The sequence below is a fragment of the Amblyomma mixtum genome, chromosome 7, assembly GCF_055824585.1.
Source record: "Amblyomma mixtum isolate Tamu chromosome 7, ASM5582458v1, whole genome shotgun sequence".
Classification (NCBI taxonomy): Eukaryota; Metazoa; Arthropoda; class Arachnida; order Ixodida; family Ixodidae; genus Amblyomma; species Amblyomma mixtum.
Genome location: NC_143018.1, coordinates 132,990,646 through 133,011,463, shown reverse-complemented (window position 1 = coordinate 133,011,463; position 20,818 = coordinate 132,990,646). Strand labels below are relative to the sequence as shown.

Sequence of the window (20,818 nt, the reverse complement as noted above, 5' to 3'; positions counted from 1 at the left end):
TCACTGAGAAATATCTTCATAAAGAACACATGTACAATCTCCGGCATACCATTTATAACAGAGACAGGATTCGTACAAACTACGGAACACAAAAGTTAACATATCAGATTCCTGACTTCTTGAATAAGCACGCCATGGTTATGAATATCATTACTGACAGTTCTTCAGCTCTAGCCTTTAAAAGAAACATTAACACATTTTTTTTGAGCACACAATTTTGACTATTTCCTTTTTTTTTCTGGGTTCCAAGTAGACACCAGATGGTTTTTGTTGTGAATGTTTTATTGTTCCCGCTTGTTTATTTTCTCTGCCTATTACTGCATGCGATTTATTTTGGCTGTTTGTTTCCTCGCAGTATGACTTAGCCCTGTATGCTATGCTGTATTAAATGTGTTCCTTTTATGCTGATCGAAACTTTGTTTAACGATCTGACTGTACCTGCTGTTGAGTGATGTGTTTGGGAAGGGGGAAGGGGGCCGACACTGAGTCAGGCATTAATTTGCCTTTATGTCTGCCTCCTAGGCACCTCCTTTATGTCTGCCTTTATGTCTGCCTCCTAGGCAGATAGTACTTTATTGATTTCTTGGAGGGTAATTAGACAATTGTATTTTTCATTTGTGCCTCCACTTGTTGGGAGCCTCTGTTTTTCCGCTGTGTTTTTGTATTTTAAAAAGACTGTGTATAGTGAGATGAACTTGAGACTGCAGCGAAATGTTCCCCTAGTATGTCTGCCTGTTCCTCTATGCTTGTTTGTGTGCCGGGTGTTGTTAAAAAAGGAATTGTGAAGGGTGAAAAGTTTCCATTTAATTTGCGAACCTGCTCCCACATTTTTTTAGATGTCATCTGACTGTTAATGGATGAAACATAACTCTGCCATGATGCTTTCTCGGCACTCCGACGGACGTACCGAGCTTTAGCTCTTGCCTTCTTAAAATTAACGAGATTTTCATGTGTCGGATACCGGCGAAATTTACCCCAAGCTCTGTTTTGTACTTTTTTTGCTTCCTTGCACTCTTTTGTCCACCATATTTTATGATTTTGTTGCACCATTCCCGACGACTGTGGAATAGCTGTGAGTGCGGCAGTTATGATACAATTAGTGAACTTTTCATTTATCTGGTCGATGGAGAGATTATCTAAAAGTATATTTTCTAAATTTGCCTTTGCTCTAAAAAGTGACCAGTCGGCGAGGTGAAGCTTCCAGCGCCGTGGCCTTGTGGGGATTATTTCGGGTGGGGATGTTAAAGTGATTAGTATAGGGAGGTGATCGCTGCCATATGGGTTGTCAATGACATCCCATTTAAAATCATTAAAAACAGAAGGTGAGCTAAAAGACAAATCTAAAAAGGTCATTTTCCCCGAGGCAGGGGAGCAGTAGGTGGCTTTTCCTGTATTTAAAAGACATACATTGTTTGTGAGGATAAAATCTTCGATTATTTGACCCCTAGAGTCACAGTGCTCGCTTCCCCAAAAGGGGAGTGAGCGTTAAAGTCCCCAACTACTAGATACGGTTCTGGAAGTTCATTGATAAGTTCTTGTAAATCGGCGACTGTTAATGTAGAATGTGGAGGAATATATACAGAACAGAGAGAAATTGTTTTATGGCTGACGACACTGACCGCAACAGCTTCAAGCTTCGTTTTGAGTGCGATTTCTCGAGCAGGGACGCCGCTTTGCACGACAATCGCGACGCCTCCAGAGAGTCTATTTGCCTGTTCACGATCTCGTCTAAAAGTTTTATAATGCTTCAGGATGTTCATATGTTGCGGACCTAGATTGGTTTCCTGGAGACATAAGGCTACGGGTGACATTGACCCTAAAATGTTTTTTATGTCATCGTAATTTCTCAATATTCCTCTACAGTTCCACTGAACTAGAAAAGCCATGTTTATGTTTTGGGGTAGGATCAACGAGAGGTTTACTTATGTTCTGGGGCCGTTATGGTAGCCCTGCCTTTTTTTCGCTCAAGAGAGCTGTTCCGCCGCTGTAGAGCAGGCGGGCTGGGAGTTTGGTCCATCACCTCGGAAGAGGTGCTGGACGACCGCGAAGAAGCCGCGGGTGTGTCGGTGTCAGGCCTCCCCCGACGGGGGGAAGTCCTGCGGGATGCTGACTTGTGGGCCGGCACTCCCTGGCTTGTAGTTGGCAGAGCAGCTTTCGCTGTCTCTGCCTGGGGCGTGGATGGCACTGCCACAGGCGCGGTGGAAGTGGCCGCGGCAGGTGCCGGAGCGCTGTGTGGTGCTACGCCCCCGCGCACCACATCAGCGAAGTTTGGTTTCGCTGTGAAGGAGAATGTGTTGTTAACTGCAAAACGCCTCCTCGCTTCTTTGAATGAAATGTTTTCTTTGGTCTTAATGGTGATGATTTCTTTTTCCTTTTTCCAGGACGGACACGCCCTGGAGTATGCAGCGTGATCTCCTTCACAATTCGCGCAGCGTAGGGCTGCGTCGCATTCCTCAGAAGGGTGGTCCTTCGAAGCGCATTTCGCGCAGGTTTTGCGGCCGCGGCAGCTCTGCGAGCCGTGGCCAAACTTCTGACAGTTAAAACAGCGGCGGGGATTGGGTATGTAGTGTCTGACGGTGATTTTCAGGTATCCAACATCGATTGTTTCGGGCAAACTGCTGGTGTTAAACGTGAGGACCATGTGTTTGGTGTCTATTTCTTTGTTGTCTTTGCGGATTTTGATTCTGTGCACGTCAATTACATTTTGATCAGAAAGTCCTTCAAGCATTTCGGTTTCTGTTAGATGGATGAAGTCAGCTTCTGAGATAACGCCTTTAACTGTGTTAAGAGATCGGTGGGGAGTCACGGAGACAGAGATGTCCCCTATGGAAGCGATGTTTGAGAGTTTCGAGCATTGGATGCTCTCACGGAGTTCGAGGAGTAGGTCGCCGCTGGACATTTTGGATACCTTGTAGCCAGGCCCTAAGCTATCTGTTAAACATTTGGTTACAAGAAATGGGGATATTATTCGAGCTTGCTTTTGGTCACTGTTGCTATGTATCACATGAAACTTTGAGAATGTAGGTTTCTTTTTCGAAAAAAAGTCTGATGCTTCGTTCCGCACTCTTTTGAGAGAGCGATCAAGTTTGGAAAGGGGGGGAGCCATAAAAAATTGATGTTTTTCGGTCATGGTGCCAGCCACCCACCACGGAGTCCAACAAGGGGACGCGACAGGAACTTGAAAGAAAGTCCTGCCCACGCCAGCTGTACACCTTAACTATAACCTAATATGACTCAACCCAGGGTAGTTGGTCACACACGGTTAACCCTCGCCACCAGGAAAAAGAGGAAAAAATGAAGAAGAGAGGAGGATACAGGAAAGTTGTAAGAAAGGAGATAGGACAGTGAAAGATGGAGAGGAGAACAGGAAAAGGTGACTGCCGATTTCCCCCGGTCGGGTAAGGCCGGAGGTGCCGTCTACAGGAAGCTGGGGCCAAAGTGGTGTGTTGCCTCCGCCGAGGGGCCTTAAGGGTCCAAACGCTCGGCATCGGCTCAACCACCAGGATTCCCTTTTCCCCGGACACGGCGATGCCACGCACGGCTAAGCGCGGATGCTCGGGTCCGTGGTGACGCATTGTTCACCATCATCCCCCTGCGGGAATGTCCCTGCGGATGCTCGGGTTAACCCCGTGGTGGCGCCACTCACCAACGGCTTGAACAGCTCTAGTGCATATGTTTTAATGTACACAAAACAAAGAATTGATTTGGTAACAGAGGTTGTTGCTGCTGCCGGACGGCGCCCTACAAGCCCAATTGAGGCTTTGGCGCGTCCGCGTCTTGTATTGTTTATTTGGTGTGAATAAAGTATTTATTATTATTATTATTATTATTATTATTATTATTATTATTATTATTATTATTATTATTATTATTATTATTATTATTATTATTATTATTATTAATTCTCCCTGTCCCGCTTGATATATGGTCGGGGAGCGTATTTCCATTTCAGCGTACGTAGCCGCATTCGGCCGCTGGTTGCGTTGATTGTCTGCAACGTCACATCAGGCGTTGTCATGACAGCATTGAGACGCCACTTTTCGCGCTTTGCTTGCAAATGGCCGTTCGCGTCGTCAGCCGCTCAGGCGCCTTCGGCTACTTCGTGCTCTCTGGCTGGCACGACTGCCTCTGTGACGCGTTCCTTAGTATTTTGCTGTCTGGCTGGCCCGACTGCCTTAGTAACGCGTACCTTATCGTTTACAAGGTGATAGCGGGAGTACAGTAAGTGCATTACTAACATGTTCACCGCCGTTCGCGTCGTCCGCCGCTCAGGCGCCTTCGCCTACTTCGTGCTCTCTGGCTGGCACGACTGCCTCTGTGACGCGTTCCTTAGTATTTTGCTGTCTGGCTGGCACGACTGCCTTAGTAACGCGTACCTTATCGTTTACAAGGTGATAGCGGGAGTACAGTAAGGGCATTACTAACATGTTCACCGCCGTTTGCGTCGTCAGCCGCTCAGGCGCCTTCGGCTACTTCGTGCTCTCTGGCTGGCACGACTGCCTCTGTGACGCATTCCTTAGTATTTTGCTGTCTGGATGGCACGACTGCCTTAGTAACGCGTACCTTATTGTTTACAAGGTGATAGCGGGAGTACAGTAAGTGCATTACTAACATGTTCACCGCCGTTCGCGTCGTCCGCCGCTCAGGCCACTTAGGGTACTTAGTGCTCTCTGGCTGGCACGACTGCCTCTGTGACGCGTTCCTTTTTGTTTACAAGGACATAGCGGGAGTAAAGGAAGTGCATTAACAACACGTTCAACGACGAGGACCGCACGGCTGCTAAGGATCAGAGTTTGCATGCTTCGTGACACGAAGGAATACTGCTGTGCTGGGATCGTGCAAGAAAACTTATCCATCCAAGCAATATACCAAAGCAATTGCAGTTGATAAAAATAATTAAGTGAACGCACAGACAGAAGAAGCAAGAAACCAAAACATTTGAGAGTAATGCAAATAAATTAGTAATGATGGCAAGAAATAACTCAGCACTTGGCATCTGTAAATACATTTGAACACCTTTAAAACAAATGCATACATAACGAAATGACTTTTCTAATGAAGGATTTCAGATGTCCTGGCCCAATTCCCATCTTTCATATGTACTGTGAATATCTCCATAGTGAACACCGCCACAACGAATGTACCTGTACAGTGAAGAAATCTAGCTAAACCTGATGGCTAATTTGTTGCTTTGTTGATTTGTTGCTTTGCAAGTCTTGCTGGTGTCTTCCTGACCGCTGGACTGCCGTCACTACAACGTGACAATATAAAAAAAGCGTGCAGAAAATGTATTCTGCTTGATTAGGCCGCATAACACTACTCAACCTGTAATGTGATCGCAGAAAATGAAAGCCAGGCCTATTTATAAGACGCCCCGCGGTCAACGAAACAAAGAACTGCCAAGAATGCAAAATTGCAGTTGAGCCTTGTGAGGCGGCTCCATCGCACTAACGCCTGTAAGCCCACGATGAGCGCACTATTTGGCGTGCTGAAAGAATGCAAACGGCGTCGGAACAGCGTGACTTCGTCTAAAAAGGAAAAAAGAAAAGAAATGAGTAGTGACGCGCCCGTCGGCGTGCGAAACCGGCGTGGAGTTGGGATTGGACTACAGGCGAATATAGACCAGATTCTTTTACCCTCACACGCAGGCTGCTGGCGCGCCCCTACTCTCGACACCAGTCGCCATCTATCGGCGCGCGCGGACCGAAGGACTGCGGGTCGCGCCGGCGCCGCGCGTAGAATGCATGTTAACGTGTTCGCTTATGCCGTTGTTGTGCTCCATCAGCTAACGTATGAGGGTGTGTGCTGTGCCTCACTACTCACATTTTCTCTCTACCAGACAGTACTGTGGTTATCTTGCGCGCAGTTAGCCGTTAACGTGACATCTGCAATTTTTTTTCCGTTCAATTGGATGTGAGTAAGTGCGGCGAGGCAGTGCGCGTCTGTCTCGTTGTTTGTGCCCACCATGATGATATTGATATTGATGATTAGCGCTCGTGTCCTGTCTTCACCTTTACTGTGTCTCGTTTTTCGCGCTACGTTTTTCAATGATGATATTCTGCTGGCTCAGAATTCTAAACGCTGGCACCGCAGCGGCGACGCTGCTCCACCGAGCCGCTGGTGCGGCGGCGCTGCTCAGGGAAATTGTGGAATAGTATTTTAAACAGCAAGGATTTTTCCCGCGGAGTAGTCGGCCAGGTAGCGTACGGACTGGAAACCGGCACTTCTAAGCAGATTTCTGCGCTGGCGTGTCGTTTGTTGCCGTCTTTTACGTGCGCTAGCATCTATGATAATTTCAGGCGCAGGAATGTGGATTTATTGATTTGAATCAGTGGTATAGTAACTGGATAGGCGAGCTACAGACTGAAGGTTGTCCCGACGAAGCGCGTCTTTTCGATCACCTCCTTGCGCTGAGCTTGCTCTAGCTCCCATTGAACACAATTCATGCACAGGATTGTAAGCACGACCGCTACCGATTTCAGTTGCTCTCTCCGCACGCATGTCATAGGGATCAAGGGGGGGGGGGGGGGGTAAAGAGTTTACCGTAGTGTCTTTCTGCTTTTGCTATCTACCTTAATCATAGGAAAATATGCGCGATTTTAATACATTCATTCACACTTAGCCAAACGCCTACGCAACGCTGTCACACGCGCCGAGAGCTACGGAATGAAATGAACGCGAATGGGACCTCACAATTCGTGAAAGCTGGATTCGCTGCTAATATCTATTCAAGCTTTGATAATTAGAGCGAAAGTACGTTTTTACGCACCAGGTTGCATAAACTATGAAAAATGTTGTTTTTTGTTGGCGCTGCGACTCAGTTAAGCTCACAGCGGTAATTTGTTGATAAACTGGCGCACCACGCATGCGACAAGAAAGCCCTGTTTGCGGGTGGTACTTTATGGCCGAAGGATTAAGAGTGCATTGGTATTGGAACTGCATGCTAACCGCACACCTAATACTTGATATTGAACAAAAAGTTTTTTTTTTGCAGTGGAGCACCAAGACGGTAGCGATATAAGCACGTTCGCGTTCTAAGCGTCAGCACAACTCAAGTGAATGTCAAACTAAATGCCATTAAAACGCATCAATGTGCTCCCTTTAATAGCGTGAATACTTCCTGCAACACAGCCACGCAGCGGAAGTATGCTCGGCAATGTTTTTTTAGCGCCCGAAGCGCGGCTATATGCAGGCGCCGCCGCGGTGCTGCCGCAGCCCCGCAGTCCCCAAAGAAACGCCCGCACCGCGGCGCACCAGTCGGCGGAAAATGGCCGCGCCCAGGAGCGGCTCTGGATTCTGGTCTATACGGGCCGACAGCTGCACTTGCCGCAGGCGAGCGGCGAAGCTCAAAAACCGAAACTACCCGGCCAGGCTATTTTTGAAGCGAAAAGCTTCACTAGGCTCGTCAACATCGCCTTCGCGTGAGCCACACTGCAGATTTGCCAAAGCTGCGCATGCGCGAACCCGAGTGACGTCACGCGGAGCGCAGGTGGCCGCAGCTGCAGCAGCCTTCGTCGCCGCTGCGCGCTGACTCCGTCGCTTGACCTTTCGCCGCAGCCGTGCGCATTTGAAAGGAGGGATATGTAAGGCGCGCTTGCTCATAGAACAGGCGCAGACACTCGCCACGGAAGGAGAAGAAGAAGCAACAGTCGGACGGCGCAGAAACACCGATCCAGAAGTGGCACCTTGGGGGTTGGCTACAGTGCTTCACGTAATAGGCTGGATTTCTACAGAAACGCTTGCCCTGTTGTGACACTTCGACACCTCCCATGGGGACGCTCATGCGAAATTTCGCAAGTAAGCTTTCCCGCATACTGGAGTTGTCCACAGCTAGATGGCGGAGGTCACGCTGAGAGAGTTATGAAGGCGACGAAGCGAATGGCATGGGTGTGCTCATTAGCTTGCAACATATTACGAAACGATAAAAAAAGAAAGACGTGCTTTCGCGTTGCCATTGTTCGAAGCGGGTCGTAGGCCATCCTGATCGCAGCACGTGTGATATGCAGGGAAGCCCACTTGCGGAATTCCGCACGCGATCAAGGCTAGCGGAGTCGAAATGCGATCGGTTCACGCGAAAAACGGCGGATAAGGAAGAGAAGAGTGCCCTTTGTATTGCTTTCCTGGCTCTGTAAACTCTATCGGCGGATAATTTCAGCAGATATTGTGGTTTTGCCACGGTAGAATTTATGAAAGTCAGCGCGGTATACGACCGCTGACGAGTATTCGGGAATTTTCGAATGATCTAAAATTCTCGAATATTAATTTGTCGAATACGAATTAAATACCAAATATATTTGACTCTTATTCGAAATTTTGAACATTCGCGACCCTACTTCAGAGATATAATTTGCACCGAAGTTTGCATTTTTCCAAATGCCATTTTATACCACCCCTTTTTTTGCTGCAGATTGATCTTCTACAAGTTCTGGACATGCCAGCATCACAAACGTAATAAGAGAGCTGACAAGAGAAATACGAGCAGCCCAGGAAAAATTGTCATCAGGATAAAAAAAAATACTGCCAGCACACAAAGGGCAGACAGCCTCCTCTCCCAGCAGTCAAAGTAGTGGGCATGCACAACCACAGCACAGAGTCCGCGGATGCACTAACGATGGATGCTTCGTGCTAGATCCAGCACCAAGGAAACATTGGAATTGTATTTTGAGGACGGCATGAAACCGGCACGTGCCATCCAGCTACACGAAGATGTTCTTGCCCAAGATGAGAGCAGCCACATTTTGTTGCCAAACGGTGCTGTAAATCCACTTCTAAGGACTGTGTATTTACGGCATGATCAATGGAGAGCTGCCAAGTTCGATCCATTGGGAAATCCCCTGCCAAAGCCTGAAGAGAAGACTGCACAGTATGCACCTCAAGGTAAAACAACCTACCATATAAACGCGTGCAAGGGCCGTACTTTTTTTTTCCCAGATTCGAAGGCCAATTTTCGGGGTGCGGCCCATACTGTTTTTTAAAAGAAAACACACACCAATCAGGGAATTAGCAGCATTTAATCTGCGTTCAATCGTCCCTCGCGGAGTCCTCAGACTCCGAGCTGGTGTTCTGCTCAGGTGCACACTCATCCCACAGGAAGTCGTGCAGTATGTCCGCTGTCAACGCGTGGCCTTTGTTACACACTTCCATCACATAGCAGAGCAGCTATTCTTCCAGTTGGGGAACCTTGCACAGCTTGCCGTGGAAAGCGCGCTTTTTGCAGCTTGTGTTCCTCAATGCATCATTTTGGTTGCACCATTGTATGGCGCAATTCATGGCCGCGTCGAATTTCCTGCCCGCCGCACGCTTGCCGTGTTCCAGAGCTAACTCCCAGCCGTGTAGCTATTAAAGGGGCACACAGTCAGGGACACAGACACAGTAACACAGTCAAGACAGAGTCACAGTCACACAGTGAAGAACGCAGTCACAGTCAAAGTCACACCACGACAAAGCCGCCTATGCTCAATAAAGGAGCACGGGGCGCTCCTCTGTGCAAAGCTTGGGGAAGAGAAATTAGAGGAAAGAGAGGAATCAGCGTGAATAATTTGGAATTGTACTACTTATGAGGTGAATCATTTGAAGGAGAACAGGACAAGCAGCAGTGACTCGAAGAACGGAGGGGCAAACAGATGGTGTGATGTCCGATGAGCAAAGAGATTTTAAACGGGAAACTAAAGGAGCAGTAACGGAACAGTCCCGGAAGTAATGACTGATATCTTCACATAAAAATCTACAGGAACAAATTGAAGACGGAGACAGGCTAAATCTTTTAAATCACAACGGAAATCTACCATGCCCAGTAAGTAAAGTTATTAGAGGATTCCTGGGTAGACGAATAGGGGAAATATTAGGTGTATCAGGGATACAATTGAATATTTCAGTGCCACCATTACTCTCGCGCCAAAAAATGCCCCATAAATGAAGTGAATAATGATGCAAACGGGAATGCACGCAACGACGTGAAAGGGTAGAAATATGTAAACTTACAAACTGCCCGGCACTACCAGCAGCTTGGTCGGCTAACTCGTTACAGAAAATTCCGGAATGACATCGTATATGAAATAAAAGAAATGGGGCTAGAGAAGACAAACGATAGAGATCTTTCTTAATTGCAATAATAGTAGGATTGTAAGAAGTAACTGAAGACAGGGCAGAAAGCAGAGATACAGAATCAGTGTAAAAATGAACAGGCGCAGAGTGAGGGTTGTGAATAGCATAAACAACAGCAGAATGAAAGGCTACAAGATCAGCGGCATAGGCGCTAGAGGGTGCCAAGAAGCCATCGATCGCAGCATGTCATACAATGGAACAGTGAGAGAAAAGAAAAAATTACGAGGAACTTTAGCGGCTAAAGTGGTGAAAGGTGAAAGCCTGAGTGCTGCATTCTGCTATGCGATTGTTCACTGCACATTTTGTTGGTGGATTAATTAACTGCCAATTAATGACGCTCAAGCTACGCCTTTAGGAGTGGAAGGCGACAGCGTGTTGTAGCGCTGCCACGGAGTTCAAGGAACGCCACTACCCGTTCGGAGCGGTGCGTTGCCCTTTGAACGCAACGCTTTTTGAGGAAAGGAAATGGGGCTGTAATTCTCTTTCATCTCGGTGGACACCTGAGCCGCACCACAGGAAGGGAGCAAGTGTGAGTCAAAGAAGAAAGAGGGGCCGTAATGAAGAAAATGAAAATTGTATTTGAGGAAAGGAAATTACGCATTAACGGTCTCACATATCTCATTAGACGCTAGTCGAAAATTGTATTTGGCGAAAGGAAGTTGCGCAGTAACTGTCTCACATATTTCAGTGGACACCCGTCAAAATTCCCACGCGCTGACGTCACGACAATTTGCACCAACCTGAAACGCGGACAAATACGCCTTGCTCGTCGGTAAATTGGTTTTTGAGGAAAGGAAATGTATCTGTCTCTCATATCTCGGTGGACACCTCAACCTCGCCGTAACGGGAAGAGAGGAAGTTGGGAGTGAACGAAGACCCCATATTTACTAGACGCTCCTTTGTTCATTCCAAACCATCGAGTTGGCATGGCGGAGTCAATAAAGAAAAAAAAAAGTTGGCATGGCGGAGTGGCAGCGTGCTCGACTCGCACTCCGGAGACCGGGGTTCGATTCCCAAGCTCGGCCAATTTCTCACTCGGTTTTATTTATTTATCTGGTCTGACTAGAAAGATTAATTAGACTAATTGGTTAAGTAAGCAATTAACTAAACTCAGTCATACTTGCTTGGAGCATCACTATACGATCCCTTTAATTGGTGGCATGGTTAGTAGTCAGAGTACAATTCGCCCCGTTTGAAATTCGCGCACTGTGACGTCACGACCTTTTCGGCGAATTGAAAAGCGTGACATTTCTGTCGGCAGCTCCTGCTTACAACGATGAGGCATTAAAGGCTTCCGCCTTAAAAGTTTATTTCTGTGTCACGTCAGACGGTCTTCGCACGAGGCCGGCCACCGGGAGCGGCAGATGACGGCTTCGGCAGCCGCCCCACGTGTGAGCCCCAGTTGTTCCCCTCTGGTGGGGCTGTGCTTGGCACGGCGGGGACCTGTGCAAGAACAAAGCGGTGGCGTCACGACGTGTAAACACAGCCCCGGCGCAAAGTTGCTATCCTGCTTATCTTTTACTCGCGAATACTTCAGCTCCGGTATGGCGCGCACTGCCGAGATTCCCGACCGTGGTGGCTGCTTCTAGACAGAAGCGCGCAGTGTGAAAATACTCCTGTACATAGATCCTGGTGCGCGTCAACGGCCCCGAGGGAAACAAAACTAACCACAGACCTCCGCTCCGGCGTACCTCATAAGCGCAGCCCTGTGGGAGAACATGCCAGAAAATAATCTTGGACCCTTTAGAAAACCGGTGAGTCCCCGGCGGCACTGGGGATCGTACCCAGCACCTCCAGAATGCGAGGCGGATGCTCTACCGCAAGGCCACCGCTGTACTAAGGAAGCTCCACTAAGGACGAACCCTATAGTACGGTGCCGTGAGCTATGCAGTAGACCACGTATAAGCTCCGTATGTGCTCACTGTGGGGGCATGGAAAGGAACTCTAGCGTGAGCGCGCTGTGGCCAGCCTCGCAGCCGCGGACGCCGTTCTGCCAAGTGATGAAAGGAATGTTGTCCTCAAACATCAATTAAAAAAGCTTTTAACCTAGCTCAAGTCAAAAGAAGCATGATTATAAATTACCTCTACTGACAAAATATTATGCAACTTGTTTTGAAGGAGGCGCGTTAAAAAAAAAGAGATACTCTTTCACCGCCACTAGATCAACTTTTCTAAACTGATTGTAGTAGAAATGAGGGTTTCGCCACTAGAACGCGATACGCCGTTCACTATTCAACGGAAACCAAGACCTTTCAAGACACGTTACCACCCTAAGCGAGAGCCCATGCATTAATTTCTTTACGTCCCACTACTAAAATATGTCCTTGGCGCAACCTGGAGGAGGCCTGAATTGGGCTTCAAAGCAGCCACCCCGCGATTGCTCGTTGAGGCGTAGGAGAATTCGCCATTATATGCTTGCGTCATGTGAATTTGTTAAAAGGGAATATAATGTGGAGACAAAACTCTCCGTGTTTTCTAATAAGCAGGGAACTGGCCTGCCCTGTGTGCTACCGTTCATAAAGACACATTCCCGTTCTCACCTGTCCGCCCAACGTGGCCGCCTCCCGAGGATGCTCTCTGCATGGCCCAGGTTTGTTGCGAGCGGCAGCTCTCTCCATGCTTCCCAGTCGAAGCTCCTGCCTGAGAAGCTCGTTTTCTCGCAGCATCCGACGCATTCGTGCCTGAGCCTCCGGCTCCGAGAGTATGCACAGCACTTCTTCGCAAATGTCGCCGCTGCAACTCCTGCTCTTCAAATGCCATCACATGGCACGCCGGGACTTCATTGTTTCGCCAGAGGGCTTGATATGGACTTCGAAAGAGGGAATGCATGAACACACTTCGGGGGTCTTTACAGTAGCTGGACCCACCATACTCGTTGGGGGAGGAAGAAGGGTCTGTGTGGCCCAATCCAGCTGATCGCGGTGTTGTACTAATTTCTGTTTGCAGCTGTATCTCTGCAAGTGGTTGACGGGCCGTGGCCAAGTGCAGCGGTGCAGCGGTGGCAGTGGAATTCTGGGTGGACGGCCCTAGGTCGTTCACCGGGCTTTCGTCTTCGACGTAAATGCTGATCTCGGGCACGCCGTACTCACGACCCTCGCCAGGCGGCAACGTGCTTTCAGGGAAAGGAGTTGCATCGAGAATCTCGCCGAGTGGTGTTGACGTCCTGTACAGGTGACTGGGCCGCTCAGTTATCGGCACTGTACCCGCCGCTTCACTGTTGCTGGTGGCTTCCTCGGCGTCGTACCAACCAAGTGAGCCACGGGACAATTGGCAGCAGTCTTGTGCGGAACCTGGCCGTCCTTCGTCTTGTGGTTCACTGTATTTGTTCCCTTGTCCTGAAAACTGAAGCTTATCCCCCGCGCTGCTCTCAGCAGCGACGCTTCAGCGGCTGTTAATTGTTCTACGTTTTCCTCATTCAACACATGACTTTGGGAGCTTAGGTCTTGAGCCAAATTCACCGATGTTTTCTGCTGAGCCATGTTTACTTCGTTGGTAGTCTCTTCAGTCTTTTTTGGGCTTTTGAAGCTCCGCACAATAGGCAATACAACGCTCACCTCTTCAGGTGTTATGGCGACTTCAGGACGTCGACGCGTCGGCGTTGGGGCCACACGAAGCGAACGTCGCTTTTGACCAGTCGGAACCTGAACTCGTGCTGAGCCACCTTTGCAACGTAGCTTTGTAGCCGCAAGCTTGCGCTGCGGGTTGGTAGTAGAGGGGGCGTTCGAGCAGCTCATGAGTGCACGCAGCTCGCTGCGTAGAATGTTCCTCAAACAGCATCGGTCACTTCCTTTCGGAGGTTCAGCGGCTCGCTATGCGGCGTGGCGAGCTTTACGCGGCCGTTTTGAGTTCTCTGAAGCCATCGCAGGATGCGCGAAATCCCAGTAGGGCGCACCGGTCCTCAAGGGGTGCCGCACGCAATCTTCTCTCTGATGTCTCCGCCTTCGTAGCTCTGTAGCTGGTCCCTGATGGTATGAAACTTGATGGCTCTTCCATCAAAGCGGGTGCGAGACTGAAATTTCTAACCTCTTTTTTTTTTCTTTGCAGTAACCAACTTCTTCCTCTTCTCTCAGTCTGAGATATCTGCGCGTAGAAAACGGTAATGAAAATTGTTTGTGACGGAAGCATATCATTTAAAACCTTCCTGATCGCATATCGGCTACATTTTTTTGCGTAATCTGAATGCCAGATCGCAAGCAATAACTATGAGCGCCTTGGATTCCCATTTGTGTGAAAGGAATATAACAAACCCATTGGCTCATCGCCGCAGGAATGGCTAGCACCATTAAATAATTGTGTGACGTACGTCTTAGAAGACTAAAAAGGCCTATAATCCCCATCGACCGCGCACTAAACGCTCCTCTCACAGTACAGGTGTGGACTGTTCACATTTTGCTCGAAGCGCACAGACACGATTTATATTCCTTGCAAAATGCGTCTCGACGCAGCACTACCTGTCCTATGAAACTTAAATAATTTATTTAACTTATTATTTGTTTATTAATTCATTTCTCTTAATTAAGTTTGTAGTTAAATGGAACATGCCTCAAAACGCTTGTTACTGACACTGTAGTCTTAGCTCGTTTGGTAGCTTGCGCGAGGTTGAGGTCATGTAATAGCTGCTAAGAGAAACATATCGTTTAGCTTGATCTTGAAGCTTTACGGCACATCTGTATATGTAGACACTCTAGGGAACACGAGGAGGAAGCTAGACGCCTCGCGCGTAAACGCCGAAATAGCGCGGGGTACAGCGACGCCGGCATCATCAAACGACCAGGCGCTACCCCCCCCCCCCCCGCTTCCCATGCAACCAGGAGGAGAGGCACGAAATTTTTGGATGCGTGCTTTTTTGTTTGCAATTATGCGCAACACAATAACGTACATGAGTCACGTCGTGGAATTTAGCTACGGCAGTTAAATAATTTATAACTGATTTTTTTTCTTACGTTGTTTGGGTTTCAACAGTCGAACGATGACTTTGACGTCATGAAAAACTTAAGGTCAGCGAGTCATGCAAAATCTGCGATATATTCGCTGTTTGTTTATTTTTTTGAGATCGCAACTCTTGGACTGGCTTAATAGTTGGAATGCATTGAAACGAAGAAAGCAGGGCCCATACTGCAGTTTTTGTATGCCTCACGTCACTTGAAATAGGCTGTTACGTCACAGCCGCCGTTTGGCTGCTGAAGCCGAAAGATACATGTCAGAAAAAAAAAATTATCTTATAGTCAACATTACACTAACTGGGAGACCTGATATTATATCCTTTATTGATCAGACTGCACAGTGGGTGCATATCATATACGCTGAGAGCCCGATCGCACCAATGCTCTTGTTCCTTCCGGAGTTTTGGTTTTCTGCCATTCCCACGAAATGAGACGAAGAGCGTTGACAGTGTCCACAAATGCTGGAGAAAAGCAGAAGCCCTCGATGACCCTGAAAGTGGCCCCCATCAACTCAGTGTCCGAACTTTCATTTGAAAGAATCCATGGTGGTCGTCCTGAACAAGGCGTGTGTCTTGGCAGGAGGTGAGAGGCTTCCGCAATGAAGGCTCAAGCAAACTTGTGTTGACTAATGCTCTGATTTTTCTTTCGACAGGGCAAAGAACAGAGCCGAAACATAGGCACAGACGGTTATTTCCATACTTATTCAACTTACGAGTCGGTTACCAAGTGTTCTTAGTGAAAGCGATCCATCATATTTACTTCTTGAGCTTATTTTCATTGTCCGGCTGATGTCGACGACGAAGCGGCAATGACACATGCTCGCAGTTCGCACTATGGGCCGGAGAGAGAGAGAAAGAGGAAAAAGAAACTATCTTTGTTGGGGGCCGTAGGGCCCCTAGTCGAGGTCTCCAGAGGCCGCAGATGTCACGCGAGCCCGGTTGATAAGCTTGAGCTGGTCTTCCAGGCGTCTGCATTGTCCTATACTGGGGCCGTGTATCTTTGGTGCTAACTGAGATTTTTGGCAAACTCTAATGTGATATAAGGTAGAAGATTCTTTGCATTCCGCGAATTGCCGATGTACCGGCTTGTCGAGCGTGCTCACGAGGTTAAGGCTGGACTGGGCTCGTCCTGTATACATATACCACCGCATGATCTAGCGAAAGTCTACTTGCCTATGCGAAGTTCGAGCCTAATTAAACAGGTAAACAAGCACAACCAGTACATTAAAGAGGAGCGCACCTTGCTCCCTCCTCCATCTACACATCTCATCTCACAACAACCCCATATTGTTCTCATCAGATCGGAAACACCGAACATATGCTTTTCACATGCAACGCACTCCTTACCCCTCCGCCCCCCCACGCACGCGCACAGGCACACACAACCTGGAGCGCTTGGCCATACTCGGTGGCGCTGGATAAACAGCGGGCTCTAGCCTAAAGGTGTCCCACCCTCTGGGGTCTTCGTCTGGCTCCGAAATAAGGCTGTTCTGACTGACTGACTGAGCCTCACTCGATTAATGAGAAAGACGGAGAGGCTGCTAGCTGTCCGTTCATATAACTCTGCGCAGAGAACGGATCAACCTTATGTCTGCACACGGGCTTTGAGACACGCCGCAGTGGAGGGCTCCGGATTAATTTGGACGACTAGGGGTTCTCTAACAAGCGCTTACTTAAGCCAACACACAGGCGTCTTTGTATTTCGACTGTAACGACGTGCGCCGCCGCGGACGGCGTCAGATAGCTTGCGAACGGCAAACGAACGCACAGCCAAACAGCCACCACGACGGGTTTCATGGTCACGTCATGATAATGGGCATTGCACATTCTATTCCGCCATTATAATCATAACCAACGCCTTCTTAACACGAGTGTCACTGGTAGTCATCAAATTAAGTTGAATACCAACATTCGCAAGGAAGAAGAGGAGGAGAAAAGCATTTATTTAGTAATGTACAGAGAGGTGCTCGGGGAGAGGCCCCTAATGGGTCTCACCCCTTACAATACTAGGCGGAGTCCCTCATTCCGGGATCCCGTTGGTCGAGACCGCTAGGACAGAACAGAGTTGTTTGCAACAATAAAATTCCTACCGGGATGCAATCGAGCACACTTCAATGTGTAGATAAAATTCGCGCCTTTTCTACCCGTGTTTACACAAGGCGTGGTCGCTTTGAAGCTATGTCACAAATGATGTGGGATCCAGCTTAGAGCACGTTGCAACGTCGCTGTCGTACGATTCCTTCGCAGTTCGCTCGCAAGCTTGTTTATAATCATCAGCAATGGCGAAGAGTTTGCGTAGTAAGTGGAAGCGAGAGATGCGAGCAAAAAGCGAGAGAGGTACTCTGTCAAAGAGCTGGCTAAGCTGAAAGAGATGCTGGCTGCTGCTGTTGGTGGTTCGAAGAACGACAGTGAAATGTCCGACATGTGCATCGTCGTTGATGCCAAGCAAGCCACCGGGCGTCCTGATGCGCCTGATGAGCCGTCTGGCGCACAAGTTGATGACCAGATGGGAACAATGGACATTGACAAGCCTGTGCGAAAGTACGATCCAAAGACACTCAGAGATGAGCACGGCACCTACCCTGTTTGGATGAGCCAGAGGGCAATACGGAAGCTAAACGCTCAGCATGGACGAAAGTCTCGGAAGTCAGCTCGCAAGGGTGTCAAGAAAAACAGGCAGCGGAAGTCCACGCATTAGTTTTTTTACATTTGTTCATTACTTGTTAATATAAAGCACATGGAAATAAAAATGGAATGCTCACTCTTGAAAAAAAGAGAAAAAAAGAAAAAAGAAAACAAGATGACACTTGATTTTTCTATGGTTCCAATTTATGGACGACTTTCGTAAGAAAGCAGCTCATAGAGGATGATGCAAGAGCAACATAGCGGTATCCACTGAACGAGAACTCAAACGCTTGGAAATGCCCTGTCTTCGTACATCGTTCGTACATCGAACGGCAGCAGCGACGACAGCTTGCGAGACACGCCTAACGCGCTCCCCTGCTTCCTTGTGCAGATCACTTTTGCCGGGTGCACCAGCCGCCCGAAGTACGCCGGCGTATTATCGCGCTTCGTCAGCACGGTCAACCACGGAACCAACGCCAACAGGCGTCAGGAGGCGATACTCGTCAGCAGCACACGTGGTCTTCAGTCCTGGTTTCCGGTGGAGCGCCGCTTGCTATATAAGAGGCATTCACTTCCTGGCCTGGTCACTTGGCAGCAGCGACGACAGCTTACGAGACACGCCTAACGCGCTCCCATGCTTCCTTCTGCATGTTAGTGCTCGTAAAAGCAAACTTTCCTGACTCCTTTCTTTGCCATCGCTGCTGCCAAGCACAATTCTACGAGTATCTGTGTGTGTGTGTGCTAGAATGGCTAAGGATATTGCAAAATTGAAAGAGGAATTCCGTAATGAGTTCGTGAAGCTAAAGGAGGAATTTCAAAGAGAGGTGAAGACGTTACTTGAATCTTCCGAACGGGGCCTGCGGAACGAAGCGCACGAAGTCAAAAAGGAGCAGACGGAACTGACTCACAGCATTGAGTATACGCAGAAGGACATAGAGGAACTAGAGAAAAAATTGCAGCTAGAAGTGGAGAAAAATTCGAAACTAATGATCGAAAATCAGGAGCTCAACTCCCGATGTGCTTCCTTAGAAAAAAAGTCTCGAGATCTTGAGATCCGGCTTGTTCAATGTGAACAATACTCTAGAAACCACAATATTGAAATTCAAGGTGTCCCAGAGAATGAGGAAGAAAATTTGACTCTGATTCTGTGAAAACTTGTTGATGCAGTCAAAGAACCAGTCACAGACTTGGATGTCGAGGCCTGCCATCGCGTTCCCACTCGCAACTCCGGCAAATCTAACATTGTTGTTAGGTTCAAATCCAAAGCCAAGCGTGATGATATGCTGCAGAAATCAAAAAAGATGCGGCTTATTGTCGAGGATGTTGGACTGGAAGGCACGGCTTCAATCTATGTCAACGAACACCTAACGCCCGAAAACAAAAAACTTCTTGGAGCTGCAATAGCAAAGAAAAAGGAAGTTGACTGGAAGTTCGTGTGGACAAGAAATGTGGCTATTTACGCACGCAAAACTCATGGATCCAATGTCATTCGCCTGTATCTGCACGATGATTTGTCAAAAATGGAATAGTAACTGGTCGCTCAGAAGATGCATCTTTTTTCCGTTTGTTAGACTAACATGGAAGATACGCCTCTTTTCACACCATGGGAGTTAAACTGCTCTCTAAGAAACAATAAGTGCGGTAAATGTTTGCAAATGCTACACTTGAACATGCAGTGTGCTTTAAATAAGACGGATCATTTGAACAGTTTTCTGTCAAGCCTTCAGTGCACACTAGACGTAATCATGCTATCTGATACTTGGTATCGCTTCGATAGTGACGTTATTCGATTTCCAGGCTATAATATCTTCTTTCTTAACCGAAGCTCAAAACGTAGTGGGGGCGTCGCCCTTCTAGTAAAAGAAAGCTATTCGTGCCATATCTTATCGGAACACAGTGTGAGGAACGAGAATATTGAAATGCTTACAGTCCAATGTCGCCGTCAATCATTTACCGTCGTTTACCGCCCACCACAAGGCAATATGAATGAGTTGCTGCGTGTTTTTGAAAAAGAACTCACTTTTTTGTCCGATAATTTCTTATCTTGTATAGGAGGTGATTTTAATATAGACATGGGTGTTAACAGTCCTGAACAACAAGAATTCACAATATTGCTTAAAGCCGCTAGCTTCCAGAACGTTATAAATAGCCCAACACGCATAACTCCCCTTCATCTACCATTATCGACCTTTTCATCACAAATTATGATGTGCCTCTCACCGCAGGGCGTTTTGCAGTAGACATCAGTGACCATCTACCTGTTTTTCTGCGCGTTGAGACTAAACCCCTCCAATACAAACCTTTTTAGGCATAATCTTTGAAGAACACTTGAGTTGGACACTGCATATTAATAAGATTCATGCCAGCATATCAAGGTCATTATGTGTATTATATAAACTTCGAGACCTTGTTCCGAAATGGCTGAAGTGGCAGTTATATTATACCCTAATTCAATCACATCTTCATTATTGTTTACTTGTTTGGGGATCTACAACGAAAACTAACCTCACGAGGCTGATAACATTACAGAAAAAAGCAATACGATATGTCGAAAACCTTGCATACAATGATCATACAGGTTTGTACTTCACTAAGCATACTATTCTATAAGTCAATGAATTATTTGAGTTGAAACTGCTTTCTTATGTGTTTAACGATTTCAAACATCATCCCACTAAATATGTTCAATTAAACTCTAGTAGTGACGCGCCTTATAAATTAAGGCACGTCAGTTACAGAGTACCATTTGTAAGGACTAACTATGGAACCGAAATGCTTTCATATTTAATTCCCAGTCTTCTAAATAAACATACACAGGCCATAGAAATTATTCAGAAATCTGTTTCCCAAAAGTCATTCAATAGAAATGCTAAAGCTTACCTCCTTTCTCGCCCGAATGATTAAAATTCTTGATGTCCCTGTTTTTCCGTCAACTCTTTGAATTCTCGTGTTTTTCTTGTTGTGATGTGTCTTGTAAATATTTACTTTAATTATGTCATTGCAAAAGTATGCACCTTCCTCCTACTTTTACCTTGTATAATTATGTGTTGTTTTTTCTAATGAGAGTGTATGAAGCTCTTGCTTCTTTTGCCGCTTGTCGTGAGCATTGTGTCGGGTGCTTGGGCCCCGTCAGGCAGAGTGCATCTG

At 47.4% G+C, this 20,818-nt stretch overlaps 1 pseudogene; it reads left to right on the top strand.

Annotated features, from left to right (window-relative positions):
* The first annotated feature begins 17,325 nt into the window (after window positions 1-17,325).
* LOC149337629 (protein LLP homolog pseudogene) lies at window positions 17,326-17,745 on the top strand (annotated as a pseudogene).
* Window positions 17,746-20,818: the final 3,073 nt, after the last annotated feature.